Here is a 19,230-nt window from a genome sequence, read left to right on the forward strand (position 1 = left end):
GAAAATTTTATGTTCTCAATATAATTTGCAATCTAATTTTAAATTTAGGTTACTTTCTTTTTATATTAGTTATCTTTTGAAAATGGATTTTAATTTGGGGTAGATAATGCCTATACCACTAAATAATTCTTATATATGAATATAAGACTATATTGAGTATATACATTCATATATATGTAACTTATTTAATAAGTTAAATGAAAAAAAGAAAAGTAGTCTTTACATGGATGTGAACCTCTTACTGTTCATTTCACATTATTAAAAATAAGGAAGGAGGCCGGGCGCGGTGGCTCAAGCCTGTAATCCCAGCACTTTGGGAGGCCGAGACGGGCGGATCACGAGGTCAGGAGATCGAGACCATCCTGGCGAACACTGTGAAACCCCGTCTCTACTAAAAAATACAAAAAACTAGCCGGGCGAGGTGGCGGGCGTCTGTAGTCCAGCTACTCGGGAGGCTGAGGCAGGAGAATGGCGTGAACCCGGGAGTCGGAGCTTGCAGTGAGCTGAGATCCGGCCACTGCACTCCAGCCCCGGCGACAGAGCAAGACTCCGTCTCAAAAAAAAAAAAAAAAAAAAAATAAGGAAGGAAGTACAATTCTGGGATACTGTGCTTTGTTTTTGAGTTAAGAGATACTACGAAGCAATAAGTGTTACTCATGTCAATGAGAAAGAAATAAAACAGCCCAGTCCCTTTTCCTTGGGTGAAAGCAAGCTATGAACTGGAGCCCATCAGGTATCAGTAGTGTCCCTACAATTTACGGCATGTTTAGGGCATCAGGAGATGCTGTTCCTTAACAACACCTAATATCGTCAGACCTAAAATCCTTTCTCAAGTGTTTCTATTCTCTTCAGCCCTTGTTTTGCTAAGCTCCTATCTGAGGCTATAAAGCTGTCAGAGAATTGGAGGTGGTGGTGGATAGGTTATTAACATCCCCGTTTCAGAGCTCTGAGTGCATTGCAACACAAAATATGATTTAATACATATTATCATATTCTATAGCAGTGCTATCTAATAAAACTGTAATGTGAACTGCCTATGTTATTTAAATTTTTCTTGTGGCCACACTTTTTAAAAAGTAAAAAGAAGCAGGTGAAATGAGTCTTAATGATATATTTTATTTATTTAGCCCTGTACATTCCAAATATAGTTATTTTATCATAGGACTAATGTAAAGAAAAGAACGAGACACTTTGCATTCTTTTTTCACACTAAGTCCTTGCAATCCAGTGTGTACTTACAGAACATCTCAATTCGGATACTAAAGTTTTGTTGAATATACTTGATCTATACTTAGACTTAATAAAATATACATTTGAAAAAGTAGATTCACAAACCCAAATTGTCCTACAAATGTTTAAAAATGTTCCAATAACTAAATTAAGTGTCGGCCTTTAAATTTAAATTGATAGTCATCTTCTCAATGATGCTAGCTGTATTTCAAGTGCTCAGCTGTCTCGTGGCTGGTAGCTTCCATACTGGAAACTCTACTCCAGAGGATCACTGATATAATACTTTGGTTCTGTTACCTAACAGGAATTTTGAAGGCCAACTTCAGACCACATCAAAGGAGCATGACTTTAAAATTTCAATGAGAAAAAAAGTCAAACCTTAAACTTATTACTTAAAATGGAGTTTTATAGAATCCCGTGTTTTTGAGAAATTATAGAGAAGAAAATATACCAAATGTGTACTTCTAAGCTATAATACATGTTGGAATTTGGGGGCTTTTTATTAGCTTCCGTGTACTTGTTTTGTTGTAACTAAAGTAATTTACTGATCACAGCCCTCCTCATTACAAGGAGTAAATCAATAGAAAAAAAAATCTAACATTTAAAAAAATTGTTCCACCAAACACTTTCTTAAAAGAATGAAAATATGGGCATCAGACTTGTGAATCAAGTATCTGATAAAAGTTTTGCATCCATAATATATTAAAAAACCTCTTAAAACTTAATAAGAAAGTAAATCCAATTTTCCTGGTAAAATATCTGAGCTTTAACAAAGAAGATGTATGGATGACTAATAAGAATAAGAGGAGATTTTCACTAGGGAGATACAAATGAAAACCACAATAAGGTGCCAGAACATACCTGTTAAAAATGGATAAATGAATTAAAAGTCTAACAATATCAAATATTCGTAAGCATGCAGAGCCACGGAGACTCTCATTCACTACTTTCATTACTGTTGACAATTCAAAATGGTACAGCCACTTTGAAAAACGTGTGTGCAAGTTTCCTATGAAGTCAGATGCTTGCTTAATATATGATTCAGTGATCCCACTCCTAAGTATTTACCCAAGTGAATTGAAAAACATTTTTGACACAGAAAAACAATACGGGAATATTTACAGAAACTTTGACTTCAATTGCGAAAATGTGGAAATAACTAATATGTTATCTTCAGCTGGTAAATGAATGAACAGACTGTGGTAAATCTATAAAAGGGAATACTATTCAAATATTTTAAAAAGAGAATTATTGTTGTATGCACATCATGGATGAATGTTTTAGTGCATCTTGCTAAGTGAAAGAAGGAAAGCCCAAATGACTACATATTTAAGATATGTAATTCATGGTATCTTAAACTCTGGAAAAGCCAAAACATAAAGATGGGAAATAGATCAATGGTTGCCCAAATTAGGGATATATTGAGTTAGAGATATAGGAGGGTTGACTACAAAATCATTGATTACATGAGGAAATTTTAATGGCAATAGAACTGTCCGTGGTGCTGGACAAATTACTGTGCTCGTCAAAACCCATAGAACTGTACAACACAATGAGTAATCTCTGCAGCATGCACATTAAAAAAGAAAGAAAGAAAGAAAGAAAATGAATAGGATGTAATATCCCAAAATGGGGTGGAAAAGTGACAAGTGAACCTTACCATCTTACAAATGTAATACATAAGCTTACTGAAGGTGATGCAGTCAAAGGATCTAGCCTATATTTTGGAAAACAGTATTTTGAAAGGACAAAACCTGCAAAGGATGAGGCTAACTATAAAAAGAACTATACATAGACATTGTATTTTAGTTGATTTTTTTTTTCAAAGGAGCGCAGGTTAGCAATTATGAAAGTACTTTGCATGTATATTAGGGTGGAATGCATAAGTAAATACATTATAGATATTGGGAGATAGGTTTCATATTGCTAGAGAAAGAAGTCATAATTAGCAAGGAGAGATGGCTAAAATTAGCCTTGTATTGCTAGATTAGAGATGTAGATATTAATTTGTGAACCCATTCTTATTTTAAAATACATAGATACAGAAATGGGTCTACATACATAACATTTATTAGCTCTATCTACTGAAAAGCTCTAGAAGCAGTGATACCACATTAGCAATGAGCATACCTCATGCCTAAATTTTAGTTTCATGCTCAGAGTTTAGAGGTTTCTGTGTATACATCATAAAGCTTCAATCTTAGAGTGAGCATGGAATGTAGGAAATTCAAGTAGCATTCTTTATTTAAACACAAGAAAAGTCTCTGAGAGTTTAAGTGACTGGCCTGGAATCAGCAACTTGTAAAGGATGGAGCATCTACATAGAACAAATCTTACCTCATTCTTAATCTTAGCTTTTGTACCACATCAAGAAGCCTACACTATATGGAAATATTCTTATTTATTGGATTATTTGTTTTTAATTTCCAGAAATAATCAAGCTCTTTTCCTGAATTTAAATAAAATTCTGGCAAATTTTATATCATTAAAAAACTATTATTCACATTTAAATTCAAAATTTGTACCTGATATGTCTGTTTCCTGTTGAGTTTCAAAGTCCCATCTAGAGGCCAGGCACAGTGGGCTCACTCCTGCAATCCCATCACATTGGGAGGCTGAGGCAAGCGAATCACTTCAGGTCAGGAGTTCAAGACTGGCCTGGCCAACACAATGAAAACTCATCTCTACTAAAAATACAAAAATCAGCTGGTGTGATGGTGTACACCTATAGTCCCAACTACTGGGGAGGCTGAGGCAGGAGAATCACTTGAGCACAGGAGGTGGAGTTGGCACTTAGCCAAGATTGTGCCTCTGCAGTCCAACCTGGCCAACAGAATAAAAGTCTGTTTCAAAAAAAAAAAAAAAAAAGAAGGAAAGAAAGTCCTACTAGACTGGGAAATTATTATTGCTAATTTATTTCTGTCATTGACACACATATGCTTTCGCTTTAATGAAATCCTATGCAAGAACCAAAAAAAAAAAAAATTACAAAATACAATCATGCACTGCATAACATTGCAGTCAATCATTGACCACATATACAACAGTGGTCCCCTAAGATTACAATAGAGCTGAAAAATTCTTATCTGCCTGTAACTTTGTAGCCATCAGAACTTAGCCGCACACAACTCACATGTTTTTGATGAAGCTGGTATGAACAAACCTATTGCACTTCCAGTTGTATAAAAGTGTAGTACATACTGTATAATTCCATAAGGTACATAACAATGATAATCAATGATTATGTTACGGTTTATGTATTTACTGTATTTTATCATTAGAGTGTACTTCTACTTATTAAAAAAAACTTAATTATTAAACAGCCTCAGGCAGGTCTTTCAGGAGGTATACCAGAAGAAGGGATTGTTATAATAGGAAATTAGAGCTCCAGGCATGTTATTGTCCCTGAAGACCTTCCAGTGAGACAAGATATGGAGGTAGAAGACAGTGATATTGACGATCTTCACTCTGTGTAGACCTAGGCTAATGTGTGGGTTTCTATCTTAGTTTTTACAAGTTTAAAAGGTAACATAAAAAATAAAAATATCTAAAAATAGAAAAAAGCTTATAGAATAAGGATTAAATAAATTATTTTGTACAGCTATACAATGTGTTTGTGTTTTAAGCTGTGTTATTACAAAAAACCTCGAAGAGTTAAAAATACTTTTAAAGTTTATAAAGTAAAAAAAATTACGATAAGCTAAGGTTAAATTATTGAAGACAGAAAAATCTTTTTATAGGTTTAATATAGCATTTGTACAGTGTTTATAAAGTCTACTGTAGTGTACAATAATGTCCTAGGCTTTCACATTCACTCACCACTCACTCACTGACTCCCCCAGTGCAACTTCCAGTCCTGCAAGCCCCATTCATGGTAAGTGCTTTGCACCTGTGTGCCATTTTTCTGTTTTATACTGTATTTTTACTGTACCTTTTCTATGTTTAGCTATACGAGTACCATTGTGTTAAAATTTCCTACAGTATTCAGTATAGTAACATGCCGTAGGTGTGTAGCCTAGAAACAATAGCCTAAGTGTGTAGCAGGCAATACCATCTAGGTTTGTGTAAGTCCACTCTCTAATGTTTGCACAAAAATGAAGTCACCTAACATCATATTTCTCAGAACGTATTCCTATCTTTAAGTGACACATGACTGTACATAAGGTGTTTTTTCCTGCAAAATAATTACGTCTCACAAAAGCATTCATCATGTATTTTCTTAGATAACAATCTTCCCTGCTGCAATTTTGTTAGATTTATACATAGTATCTCAGAGGAAATAAAGTCATTTTATAAAGACAAGCTAACCTGTGATCCTTTCCTTTAATATCTTCATCACTATGCCCATCTGCTGCAATTTCTGTTAAGTGTGATCTCATAATCCACACAGTTTTAATATGGAGAAAATTTATAGCATACTCTTACTAATCAATAAATCAAGCTTTCTCCCTATTGCTTTCCAATCACAATGATGACTTCTAAGGGAGCTTATTTTATTAGGTAATTTGAACATACTTTATTAGGCTATTTGAGGACCTTCTTGAATATGAGGGCATTATTAACAATAAAGAAGATACACCCAATAGAGAAACAATTTCTATACCTTCAAACAATGGTGTAGTAGGTATAGGAGGCAAATGCAAAATCAGTGTGATACATTATATATTTAAACCTCATTTGTTATCTGTTACAATGCATAAATATGTTTTGAAAAGAATATTATCAAATCTATTTGAATTTTCTACCAAATTTAATGTTCAGAATTCTCAGTATTTTATTTTTTTCTGTTTTAAAGTCCTTCTACCATAGTAAAATTCTATTTTATCTGTTTTATTTTCTTGTTTTATTTTTGTTTAAAAGACTATTCAGAAGAGTTCCTTTTTATGAGACCACCTTTTTCTTGGGCATGGGGGGAAGGGAGTCTCGCTGTGTTGCCCAGACTGGAGTGCAGTGGTGCGATCTAGGCTCACTACAAGCTCCGCCTCCCAGGTTCACGCCATTCTCCTGCCTCAGCCTCCCCAGTAGCTGGGACTACAGGCGTCCGCCACCACACCTGGCTAATTTTCTTTTTTAATTTTTTTTTAAATTTTAATAGAGATGGGGTTTCACCATGTTAGCCAGGTTGGTCTAGATCTCCTGACCTCGTGATCCGCCTGCCTCGGCCTCCTGAAGTACTGGGATTACAGGCGTGAGCCACCGTACCCTGCCAAGATAACCTATTGTTTTTGTACTAAGACTTTCTACTATTATGCCTGGTGAATAACAGGTACTTAAAATATTTGCGATATTGACATCTAAACAAAATAACATTAAGCACATTTTTTTTCAGTTAATTTTAGGAATAATTGGGGTAGCCTGGGAGACATCACATATAGGGGATGCTCCAGAGCTCCACTGTTTGTGATGACCATTCTATATGCAACATAAAATGAGTCTTGGTGGTGTCTCAAACCTGTCTCCTCCACAAGGAGAAGTAGATGGAGTATAGATGGTTGCATGGGTGGATGGAGTAGGACAAATAGATGGACAAATAGTTGGATTGTTCTCACACATATCGTCCAATGTCTTCCATACCATGGACAGTATTTTATCCTTACTTTTTTCTAGGAACTAAGGAACATACTTGGTAATATAGAATCCTGTGGAACTCCAATAATTTCAGAGAAAATTGAGGATAGAGTATTTTTACCCTCTGAACCCAGGAGAACATACTATTTTATTTTGGTAACTAAAAAATTAACATTAGTTTACTTTCGCCTTGATAGTAGGGTCAAAATCAATGTCTATGGAAGACTGCCTATAATAGTGACTACTTTAAATTCTTTTCTTATCCCTTATAATGATATATCCTTACTTTCAATATGCAGATATAAGCAGTTCTAAGTCAATGCTTCAAATTACATGCTTTGGGGAAAGAATTAGTCAACAAAGATGTCAAGAAAATCTGAATTTATTATTTTCAAATTGTTCTTAAATTTTATTTTTAGAGACTATCATTTCCCTATAGCTACTCTACAAAGAGACAAAAAAAAAAAAAAAAAAATACTTCACAGTGAACTAGCCCCCTAGGAAAAACACTGTGGAGTGAATATTTATGTTACCAAGTAGTTAGAATAAGTAGAGACAGATAAAAATACCCTAAACTTTTATTTAAAACCATGCATATTAATCCTGTGGGCTTTCTTGCTATCTTTATAAAGTCAATTATCACCCTATAGGTTTTTGAATTTTAATTTCAGTTTATTTTAAACTATCTTTATTTTATCTCTTCATATTAAAAAAATTAATCTTCTCTTTTACTTTGTGTGTTCCACCATTCCTTTTTAATTCATATCACTTTTGTACTCTAAACACAGTAGGATGCTAATTTAAAATTTGTGACTTTAAATTCATGTCATGTAAATCCCCCAAATGAATATAGTGATTCATCCACTTTTATGTTTGAAATATAATCTGCCTTAAAATAAATCTCTATGTTGCTAAAGGGTAAAACTTAGTATACGCCTCTTGATTTTATGAGAGCACAAGATCAAATCTTCATTATACTCAGAGCTTACACTGAAGATGGGAAGCTGCTTTATGTGATAAAGTGAGGGAAACTTATCAGTAAGTCTTCAAGGAGGAGAAGATGAGATGTGCTGGGTAGCCAAAAGAATTTTAGTAAAGTGATGGACTGTGTTCAATATTAGCTTGTGCACTTTGCTGTAATATAACAGCTCTCCATCTAAAACTCCTGCTGACATTACATGTGCCTTGTGTGAAATTTTAGGGGAAATTAAAGAGACTCAGTTTCACATCCAGGTCAAAGCAATCAGAGAAAAAGGAACATTTATGGTAGATAATACATGAATAGAATTTGGAAATCTCTAGTGTAGAAGTTTAGGACCCTAAATAATCATGAGTTTCTAGAACTCCTTTAATTCTCAGAAATCTTATGGGACATTGGAATTTCCAATACAATCTTGGATGGGTGGCTGGAACTCTCAAATGCAGAAACTATAGTTTAGGTTACTATATTTTTCGGATTAACTGACTTTAGGAAGTTAGGGTTATAACTAGTTGGTTAACTTGCAAATGCATGTTCACTGGGATGCAGAGTCATTAATTCTTCAACTTTGTGGAAAATCAGTTCTGATAGTTTCTGGAGCTTTCGTTGATTCAGCAATTTTAAAACCACTTCTGGTGACTACTTGCTACCATAGCTACAGAAAAATATCAATCATTTCCTAGGAGTGTGGGGACATTTTATTCTCAAGCTATAGTTGAAATAACTTATGAGAAAAAAATCACAGAGGAAATGATGGAAAATGCCAAGGGCCTTTCATGAGGAAGAAGGGGAAATAACTAGAAATTTGTTTTTAATGTAATCTTCTTCTGCTTGAGAAGTATTAAAGCAGTATCCAACAGTGAAACAGATGTGGAAAGGTAGTACCCATTGAAAAGAAGAATAGAACTAGGATGGAAAGGTAAGCACATTTTATGTAAGTTAGTTAAATTGTTAAAGAAAACTTATTTCTTATTTTACTGTCAAGAAATCATATAATTACACATTTTGTGGGATCACAAATGTCTTTTTATTAAACTTTTTAGTTCTTAAGGCTACTTTTCTCTAAATTCATACTTATATAGATTACTTGGTAATCTTTATTTTTTATTTATTTATTTATTTATTTTTGCATTTTCTCTCGCTTTAATGTAAATTGTGTTCTTACTTGCTTATGTTCCATTCTAGAATGGCTTCCAGTCTCCTTCCAGAAGGCTGACCCTGCCACTTCTAAATTTTTTTCTGACTCTCATCCTCCTGAATTTTGCTCTCCTCCATAGTCAACAATTTTGAACACCTCCTTTTCTTTTTTTAAATGACATTCAGTTTCTGAAATATTGGCTTCTCTCATTATACATCCACCCCCATTCTTTCACTATGCAAAAAGTAACTCTTCTTTTCTCTTCTTTTGGCCAAACTTTCCAAAAAGATATATAATTTTTTATTTTTGAGAAATGTGTTAGTGACATAAGTCCTGGTTAACTCATTCCAAATGATGTCTCTATCTTGCATTCTGTCTTACTGTCCTACAACCTATTCCAGCACCATCAACAGATGACTCATTTCAGCCTGACCTCATGAAAAGAGCTTACATTCTAGGTTCAGACAGAATAACAAGAGACTCCTATTTTTACCATTTACTGGCTGATGTAATCTTACATGAGTAATTTAAGCTATAGGGATCTCACCTCCTTTATCTGTAAAATAGGAATTCTAGTACATGGGATGGTAATGATGATGTAAAGAAATCATGTAGAGAAAACATATAAATAGCATACTCTTTCTACCCAGGAGGAGCTACATAATTATTAAATCTTGTGTTTATTCCTTATTATGTCTTACTATGTTAACTGTTCTTTCAAATTGCACAAGCAGAAGATCCATGAGGCCTAGTGTCAAAAGCTCAATGTCTTTGTCGTCTTATGAGGGAAGTCAGTTTATCTCATCTTATTCATTTAGGGATAATAATAATTCCTTCTCTACCTTAATTACATTGTGACAATGGCAGATTGAAATGTGATATTGATTACAAAAGTTCTTAATTATTATAATAGCAATAACTGTTAGCATTTGTAAATCTGGTGTTGTTTATCTGTAAGTCACTGTGTGCTGGCACTTAATAAATGTAAGCTCAGTCTTTATAATTATGTAACAGGGACTAATATTGTTTATAATGTTTATGTGAAGGAGCTACAGCTCAGAAAGAGGAAGTAGTTGTGTCAAGGTTACATAGGTGGGAGGCAACAGGGCTAGAATTGAAGTCTTCTGAACCTCCACCTGCACCCTCAGAGCCCCATGCAACAGTGAATGATCAAATGCATTCAGTACCTTTCATTAAAAATACTCCTTGGCCACTACTTGAACCATGCTCCATTACCACCCAGCTCATTTTCAAAGGCTCCTGTTAACTCTCCTAAAGGCATTATAGAGCTAGATTGTGCCTTCATTTATTTTCATTATAGCTGCTTTCTTTTCTGTGTCATTAATTCATGCTTCTCTTTTGTAATTTTACTGTCAGATTCTCCACCAAGTGCTCTAGGCAATTAAAAACACATACACACAATATTTCAGCTTTTCAGCGAGTGAAGGTTGACCTCAGTTCCTGTTTTTCCTCCCTCTTTGTGCTGTCTTCAGGGTTGATGTGCCTCCCTCCTCTTCTGCGTCCAATAGTGCTGAAGCCTCTCTCATATTGGCACAGGTTAAAACTCGTCCACAGCCTCTGGATGTTTCATTAGTCTGTTTTACATTGCTATAAAGGAATGCCTGAGATAGGGTAATTGATGAAGAAAATAAATTTATGGTATGGCAGGCTGTTCAAGAACCATGACACCAGTATCTTCTCAGCTTCCAGTGAGGTCTCAGGAAGCTTTTACTCATGGAGAAAGGCAAGGGGAGCCAGTGTGTCACATGGCAAGAGAGGAAGCAAGCAAGAAGAAGGAGTGCCGGGCTGTTTTAAACAACCAGCTCTAGAGCAAGAAGTCACACATTACTGCCAGGAAGGCACTAAACCGTTCATGAGAGATCTGCCCCCATGACCAAAACACTTCCCTTCATGAAGGCCCCACCTCCGACAAGATGTTACTCTTTGCTTCCCTAAAGTTCTTAGGTCTTCAAAGCACTCACTCAACAAAGTAGAAAAGTATTTATACCATAGTTATGCTATTCTGTAGATCCAGGACATATTGCAAATTATCAGTTACATGCAATGAGTTGTTAGGCTTCAGTGCATTTTAAAGCAAAGGATTCTCTGCCTGTGCTTCAGACGAAGAGATTGAGTTGGCCTTTATATACACAGGATTGTAAATCCAAACTACACTTTAATTCATGTTATTTACTATTATAAACATACTTCTTTCACCTAAATAAGTTCAATGGAGGTAGAGGCAATATCATTTCTGTATTCTTTAACTTTCCTGTGGAGATTATAGCATGGCCAGGCAGTGAATGAGAAATATAAAGTGATGATTAAAATGGAAATGAACCATCTGTAATAATATTAAATAATTGAGCAGAAAATTTCAATCTAAGTATCAAAGCTTATCAACCAAAATAATTCATGAAAAATTGTTATTAGGAGCGCTTTCAGGTTATTATTGGTCTGAGGATTAATAATCTCTTTTGCTAAAAACTACTTTTTTTAAAACGTTTATTTGAGGTTCAGGTATACATGTGCAGGTTTGTTAGATAGGTAAATTGCATGTCTCAGGGATTTGATGGACAGATTATTTCTTTACCTAGGTAATAAACATAGTATCCAAAAGGTAGTTTTTCAATCCTCACCCTCCTCCTACCTTCCACCCTCATGTAGGCCCCAGTGGCTGGCTCTTGTTCCCTTCTTTGTGTACATGTGTACTCAATGTTTAGGTCCCACTTGTAAGTGAGAATACATGATACTTATTTTCTTGTTCTTGCATTAATTTCTTAGGACAATAGCTTTCAGTTCCATCCATGTTGCTGCAGAGGGCATAATCTCATTCTTTTTTATGACTGCATAGTATTCCATGGTGCATATGTATCACATTTTCTTCATCCAGTCTATCATTGATGGGCTTTTAGGCTTATTCTGTGTCTTTGCTATTGTGAATAGTGCTGCAGTGAACATACGTGTTCGTATGCCTTCATGGTAGAATGATTTATCTTTCTTTAGTTATATATCCAATAACAGGATTGCTGGCCCTAATGGTAATTTTAACTTTTTTGAGAGATCCCCAAACTGCTTTCAATAATGGCTGAACTAATTTACATTCCCATCAGCAGTGTATAAGTGTTCTCTTTTCTCCTCAACCTTGTCAGCCTCTGTTATTTTTTGACTTTGTAATAGCAGCCATTCTGATTGGTATGAGATGATATCTCATGGCAGTTTTAATTTGCATTTCTCTAATGTGATGTTGAGCATTTTTTTCATATGTTTATTGGCCATGTATATGTCTTCTTTTGAAAAGTCTATGTTCATGTCCTTTGCCCACTTATAAAGGGGTTGTTTATTTTTTGCCTGTTGATTTAAGTTCTTAGAGATTCTGGATATTAGACCTTTATCAGATGCATACTTTTTTTTTTATTATACTTTAAGTTCTAGGGTACATGTGCACAACATGCAGGTTTGTTACATATGCATACATGCACCATGTTGATGTGCTGCACCCATTAACTCGCCATTTACATTAGGTATATCTCCTAATGCTATCCCTCCTCTCTCCCCACTCCCCACAATAGGTCCCAGTGTGTGATGTTCCCCTTCCTGTGTCCAAGTGATCCCATTGTTCAATTCCCACCTATGAGTGAGAACATGCGGTGTTTGGTTTTCTGTTCTTGTGATAGTTTGCTGAGAATGATGGTTTCCAGCTGCATCCATTTCCCTACAAAGGACAGGAACTCATCCTTTTTTATGGCTGCATAGTATACCATGATGTATATGTGCCACATTTTCTTAATCCAGTCTGTCACTGATGGATATTTGCGTTGATTCCAAGTCTTTGCTATTGTGAATAGTGCCGCAGTAAACATACGTGTGCATGTGTCTTTTTCTCCTATTCTGCAGATTTTATATTTACTTTGCTGATAGTTTCCTTTGCTGTGTAGAAGCTTTTTATTTTAATTAGATTCCATTTGTCAATTTTTGAAACTACTCTTTTAAAAAAGAAAATTGTAAAGAGCTTTTAAAGCCAAATTTAACAAGCAATAAACTTTTTAAAGTAATAGATTCAACTACCTGATTATCAAAACTTCGGTATAACAACAAAAGATACTATAAACAAAATTTATTTTGTCTTTAAATTTAAAAACCTGAGAGAAAATGTTCCCCCCCAAATTAGACAAAGACTCGATTTTGTAATATGTAAAGACTGTTCACAAATTAATTATGCAAAATGACATAATAAAAAATGCAAATAAAGTACGAATAGTCATTTCACAAAGGAAATAAAAATTATCCCAATAAAGACAATAATGTCCAACTTTACCAATTAATGAACTGACAAGCCCAATTTTGTGGTCTAATAGGGAATTTTTTCATTTACACTGCATTAATTAGTTCATAACATTCATCGTTATTAAGTGTGTGGAAAATTTGATTCCAAGTCAAGCAAGTTGGGCCCGTTTGGATAGCATACTGGTGATACTTACAAAAATTTTGAAAACATACATTGTTTGACCCAGTAATTCTACCTGTGGCTATTTATTCATCAAAACCACTCATATTCACCACTAAGAAGCCTTCACCAAAATGTTTATTGCAAATTTAGAATGCAAAGTATTAAAAACAATCAAAATGCCCATCAATAGAAGAAAACTAAAATATGTAATAATATATTCTTACCAGTCAGTGCTAAACAACCATTGAAAATAACTTGGTGAGTATATAAAGACAGATTAAAGTATCAAACTGAAGGGCCAGGCACAGTGGCTCACACCTGTAATCCCAGCACTTTGAAAGGCTGAGTAGGGAAGGATCTCTCGAGCCCAGGAGTTCAAGATCAGCCTGCGCAACATGGTGAAACATCTCTACAAAAAATACAAATAGCTAGGCATGGTGGCATGTGCCTGTGGTCCTTATCTGGGAAGCAGAGGTGGGAGGAAGTCACCTGAGCCCAGAAAGTTTGAGGCTGAAGTAAGTTGCAATTGTGCTACCACACTCCAACTTGGGTGACAGAGTGATACCCTGTCTCAAAAAATAAAAATAAAAAATAAAACAGCTTCAAACTATTCACTATAAAAAGCAAGCCTCAGAATAAAATAGAAGAGTCTCAATTATCTCTTAAAAATCATATATATGTATAAATATATCTAAATGTATACAAATGTGTATAAAGTTTTGAAAAAGTTCTAAAAGGATATAGGACACACTGAAACAAAAGTGGTTACCTCTTGGGGAAGAGAATGGGTTGAAAGAGTGGCAATTAGTATTAATTTGGTATTTGATACTAAACTTTGGTATTATTTATTTTATATACACTTTATTTACATTTTAATAATAAAAATAAATTCTTCTATTACTTTTATACTTCTTATAAGTCAGGCAAATACAGGTAGTATAACTGAAGTAAGTAAATGTTTTCAGAAAAGATTTGATGAATTATCAATTAGTGATAGTGTTCTAAAGAGTGGGCATTTTTGAACATTTTTCCTGTTTAAATTTTACCACACTTCTAGAGCTTAGCTTTGGCTAGAATCAAAATTTTACGTAGATGGGGCATCAGTTGGAAACAAATAATCAGAACCTCCTCAATAAAACAACATTGAGAGGTGGGAGAGGGGGTACGAATCTCAGCATGGTTTTTGGGAGACCATTTTTTAACTTTATATTTGAGAAGTATATATTTTTTTTAATTTGGCAAGTAAAAAGAAAAAGAATCTTAGACAAAGAAGTATGAGAAAAATTAATTTTAAAAATAAATTTAAAAAAGGAAAAGGAAAAGAAAATGAAATTTGACTTTCTCTGCTATGAGAGATAGTTTTAATGTAATTTTATAAATATTATAAGAAACTTAACCTGTCTTCATGTATTAAATAAGATGGAGTAAAAACGAAACCTGGAGTGAATGCTATCATCGCATTAATAATGCCATTAGTTATATTCTCTCTCTACCATCATCTTGAATGTCTCAGTAACACAATAACATGGTCTCCACTTAGTGCTTGAAAAATTAAACTCCCTTCCTTTTGGGAAAATATCTCTCTAAAACGCAGAGAGATTGTTCTTGGACATTAAGGAAATTCTGTCGATTAACTGCAATTCATGAGCCTGAGTGAAACTTTCAAGCACTTTAATTGTTGTTACAATTATGAATATCCAACCTGTTTTTACGTATTATTTTTAAAGGATACAAAAGTAATTCTTTTTCCCCCTTCAAGATAGTACAATAAAATTTGTTTTCTTTGACACAATTTTAATTGAGCTACACACACATGTTTTCCAACTTAGTGTGGCAGTAGAAAACATGATCATTATTTTTCTGACTCATTCTAAAATTCTTACAGTGTGAGAGGAAACTCTTGGAGCTTTGCTTTTCTCTTTACCATGGCAGTACAAACTTGTTGCTTTCTACTCTGCAACCATTTCTGAAATCAAATTATTTTAGAAATTCTTCAAAATTTAACATTTTCTCCTGATCCTTTTTGAGGAGTCGATATACCATGGTGGTCATCCCTGCTTATAAAACTGGGTTAATAATATTACCAACTACACTGTTGGTTTGAGAATGACACAGGATGGTGTGTATTTGTTATGTGCAGGACCCAGTACCTGGCTTGTATGGAGCAGCCCTTTCTAAATAAGTACTGCTAGCATGATTTTTTCTTCCATGAGTTCCTATTTCTCTTTTACTCTAAATTATCATGACAATAGGCTATACATTACTTATTTTCCAAAATAAATGTTATGGTAACCACCTGCATGAAGAAAGGTGAAAAAAAAATAGAATGTATTATGAATGACTGTTTCCGAAAATTCAACTATCTAACATTGTACAACTAACACCTTGAAGAGTAGCTTGATTTTTCTCATTTTCAGCTTATTTTTTCTTTCCTTCTCTTTCCATATTTCTATTGTAAGTGGTTGCCAGCACTGAACAATGCAGTTATCCAGACTACAAATGTACTGCTGTCATACTCCTCCAAACACACACATACACACGAACACACACAATCATTGTTAACCTTAATCATAATTGTGTAAGCGAAAGGAGGAATTCAGGCTACAAATCCCTATCTCTGAGAAGAAAGTTTTATAGAGAGCTTATTCGCATTCTACTGCTTCCAAACCTTCAAAGGAGATATGTGGTTGTTCCTTAACCTCAGGATGCTTTAGGGAATCCCAGCTTCCACATTCATTCAGTGATTCCTCTGGGAGTCATTCTCATAAGTACCCCAAAGAAATTGAGACTGAGAAAAGATTTCCTATAACTTTGCAGACATTATAGGAACCAAAAGAAGTATCCTTTTTCTTCACCTGGTATACAACAAATTTCTTGCCTCTTCTCAAACAGGCAAACCATTTCTCTACTATGTGAAGAGGAATTAGGGAACGGAAGGTAAGCTAAAATTTACTAAATTGCCTAAAACATGTGAGTAAATTACAACAGTTACTTTTCCTATCATTACAGTTCTATGGAGAGGATATTATAGTCTTCATTTCTCATATGAATGAGTCTCAGAGAAGTTAGAGATTTTTCTGAGTCCCAGCATGAAATGCAGCAGGTGCAAATGGCGCCACTTATCAATTGCATTTCTTCCTGTCGCCCTACAAAATTCCCATGTCACTCATGATACACTGTGTTTTCTCATCCTAACATTTACATCACTAGATATTGGAATGAATCCAAAAGTCATTTGTTTTTTTTTGCTTTTTTTTGTTTTATAAATGCTAATATTTTATGGGAGACAGGAATTCTTTTCCGCTCCATGAAACTTTTTATTAGTACTCAACATCATTCGAGACAACTGACTGAAAAACAAAGGTTGAAAGAACATACATATCTGCTGTTCCATTTCTAAAAGCCTTTATAAGCTGCTCCTGAAAATGAGCGAAATATCAGTATTTCTGCCCCCAGTAGAATGTATCCTCTCTGGTTTCAGTGGCAGGTTAGTCATTACTGTGTGTAAGCATGCATTCCACAGCAGAATCATGAGGATTTGGATAACAGAGGAAGGTTAATTCGACTGTAGTAAGTACATAATATAAAGGAATATTTTTCTTCACAAAAAAGCTGAAAATTGTCCCTGGACTGACACCAAAAGAGAAAGGGTGACAGTTTTGGTGGACTTGTTAGCACTAAGCTACATACATTTTGCCAGACATTTACAGGTACTCATCTGTATTATGTTTCGTTATGTTCTGTTTTTGGTGATTTAGACACACTCATTTTTTATATGAGAAAATATTCTACAATGTGTTTTGATATACTGTAATGGAATTTGTGCTAAAATGTAAAGAGCATATATCAGTTCCTATAAGCTTTCTTAAAACCTTTATGAAGTATAATCGCCCAAGCAAAAAACTGTTTGCAGACTTTTAGTGTAACTTTCAAAGCAAATACACAAAAAGCATATTATTCTGTTCACTTCAGAGGACTTGATGTATCTATAGCCATTTATTTATGTATTTATTTATTTGTATTTATTTATTTATTTCCAATAGGTTTTGGGGGAACTGGTGGTGTTTGGTTACATGGATATGTTCTTTAGTGGTGATTTATGAGACCTTGGCGCACCCATCACCTGAGTGGTGTACACTGTACCCAGTGTGTAGTCTTTTACCCTCAATTCCCCTCCCACCCTTTCCCTGGAGTCCCCAGAGCACTTTTTAAAAAATAATAATAATATTCTTGTCTTTTAGGGAAGGTGTGGACCATTTATATGTGTGTGTACCAGGTAATAATATAAAATTTATTTCTTACTGTTGGTCTAAACTAATTGTCATTGCCAATAAAAAAAATAGCTCTAGAGAGGTGGAACTTTTAAGAAACTTTTCCATAACCAGAAGCCACTTCTCTGGTGCTTCACTTACATCACTGAAAGTGGCTAGGAGTAGAATACAGGGATGAAGTAAAACCAAAAAAAAAAAAAAAAAAAGGAAAACAGTAGTGAAATCATTGTGAACATCTGAGTGATCAGCTAACAAACATTGGGTTCAGATCTCAGCTCTACAACTTGTTGGTTAAGGAACCCTGACCAAAATTATTTAACCACACTAGGCTCCACATTCTCATCTATAAAATGAGGATGAAACTACCTCAGGCAGTTAACTAAATTAAGGTATGTAATTCATACATTGAACTTACTGCCCGACATGGAATAAATTTTCAATGACTGTACACCTCTACCAGAGGCATCACAAAGTGTTAATTTACACACTACCCTAAAGTGTTTTTGTTTTGTATGTTTGTATAGTTTATACTTTGCTAAAATTACTTGCTAAATTAGTAGTCTCTCAAGTAAATAATAAATTTTGCTTTTTTATCTTCAAAGATGCATTATTTATTTGTAAGGTCTTATGGTTTTCTTTTTTTTTTTTTTTTTTTTTTGAGACGGAGTCTCGCTCTGTCACCCAGGCTGGAGTGCAGTGGCCTCACTGCAAGCTCCACCTCCCAGGTTCACGCCATTCTTCTGCCTCAGCCTCCTGAGTAGCTGGGACTACAGGCGCCCGCCACCTCGCCCGGCTAGTTTTTTGTATTTTTTAGTAGAGACGGGGTTTCACCGTGTTAGCCAGGATAGAGGTCTTATGGTTTTCTAACTATTGGATGAGGATAGTTTCACTTTGTTTAATGTTTTACTGTAGGATATTAATAGTTAAAGTAAGTAGGCATAATTTTTCTAATGATTTCAAAGATACATCCTTAAGTACTTCTTTTTTTGACTCCTAAGTATAGAAGCCCACAAAATATGATAACAAAGTTTTCAGAGATAAGAGTTTTGGAATGAGTTAAATGAGGAAAATAAAAAGAAGATATGTGAACAAACAGAAAAAGAAACAGTCAATAAAATAGTTTCCTATTATAGAATTAATACATGTTAGGCCGGGCGCGGTGGCTCAAGCCTGTAATCCCAGCACTTTGGGAGGCCGAGACGGGCGGATCACGAGGTCAGGAGATGGAGACCATCCTGGCTAACACGGTGAAACCCTGTCTCTACTAAAAATACAAAAACTAGCCGGGCGACGTGGCGGGGGCCTGTAGTCCCAGCTACTCGGGAGGCTGAGGCAGGAGAATGGCGTAAACTCGGGAGGCGGAGCTTGCAGTGAGCTGAGAACCGGCCACTGCACTCCAGCCTGGGCGACAGAGCGAGACTCCGCCTCAAAAAAAAAAAAAAAAGAATTAATACATGTTCATTATAAAAATTTAGGTAATAGCCAAAGATAAATTAAACAATATTACTATTTAGATGTATATGTTTAAAATGCATTTGTTGTGCACATATACAGCTAATAACATTTTTTTCACAAAATGAAATCATACCATACA

At 34.8% G+C, this 19,230-nt stretch overlaps 1 protein-coding gene across 1 annotated transcript in view; it reads left to right on the top strand.

The window, feature by feature from the left end:
- Nucleotides 1-19,230, top strand: part of FUT9 (fucosyltransferase 9) — a 201,693-nt gene that overhangs the window by 104,109 nt on the left and 78,354 nt on the right. The gene's annotated exons all lie outside the window — the stretch shown is intronic.

This window comes from Trachypithecus francoisi, unplaced genomic scaffold (assembly GCF_009764315.1).
Source record: "Trachypithecus francoisi isolate TF-2019V2 unplaced genomic scaffold, Tfra_2.0 Lachesis_group15, whole genome shotgun sequence".
Lineage (NCBI taxonomy): Eukaryota > Metazoa > Chordata > Mammalia > Primates > Cercopithecidae > Trachypithecus > Trachypithecus francoisi.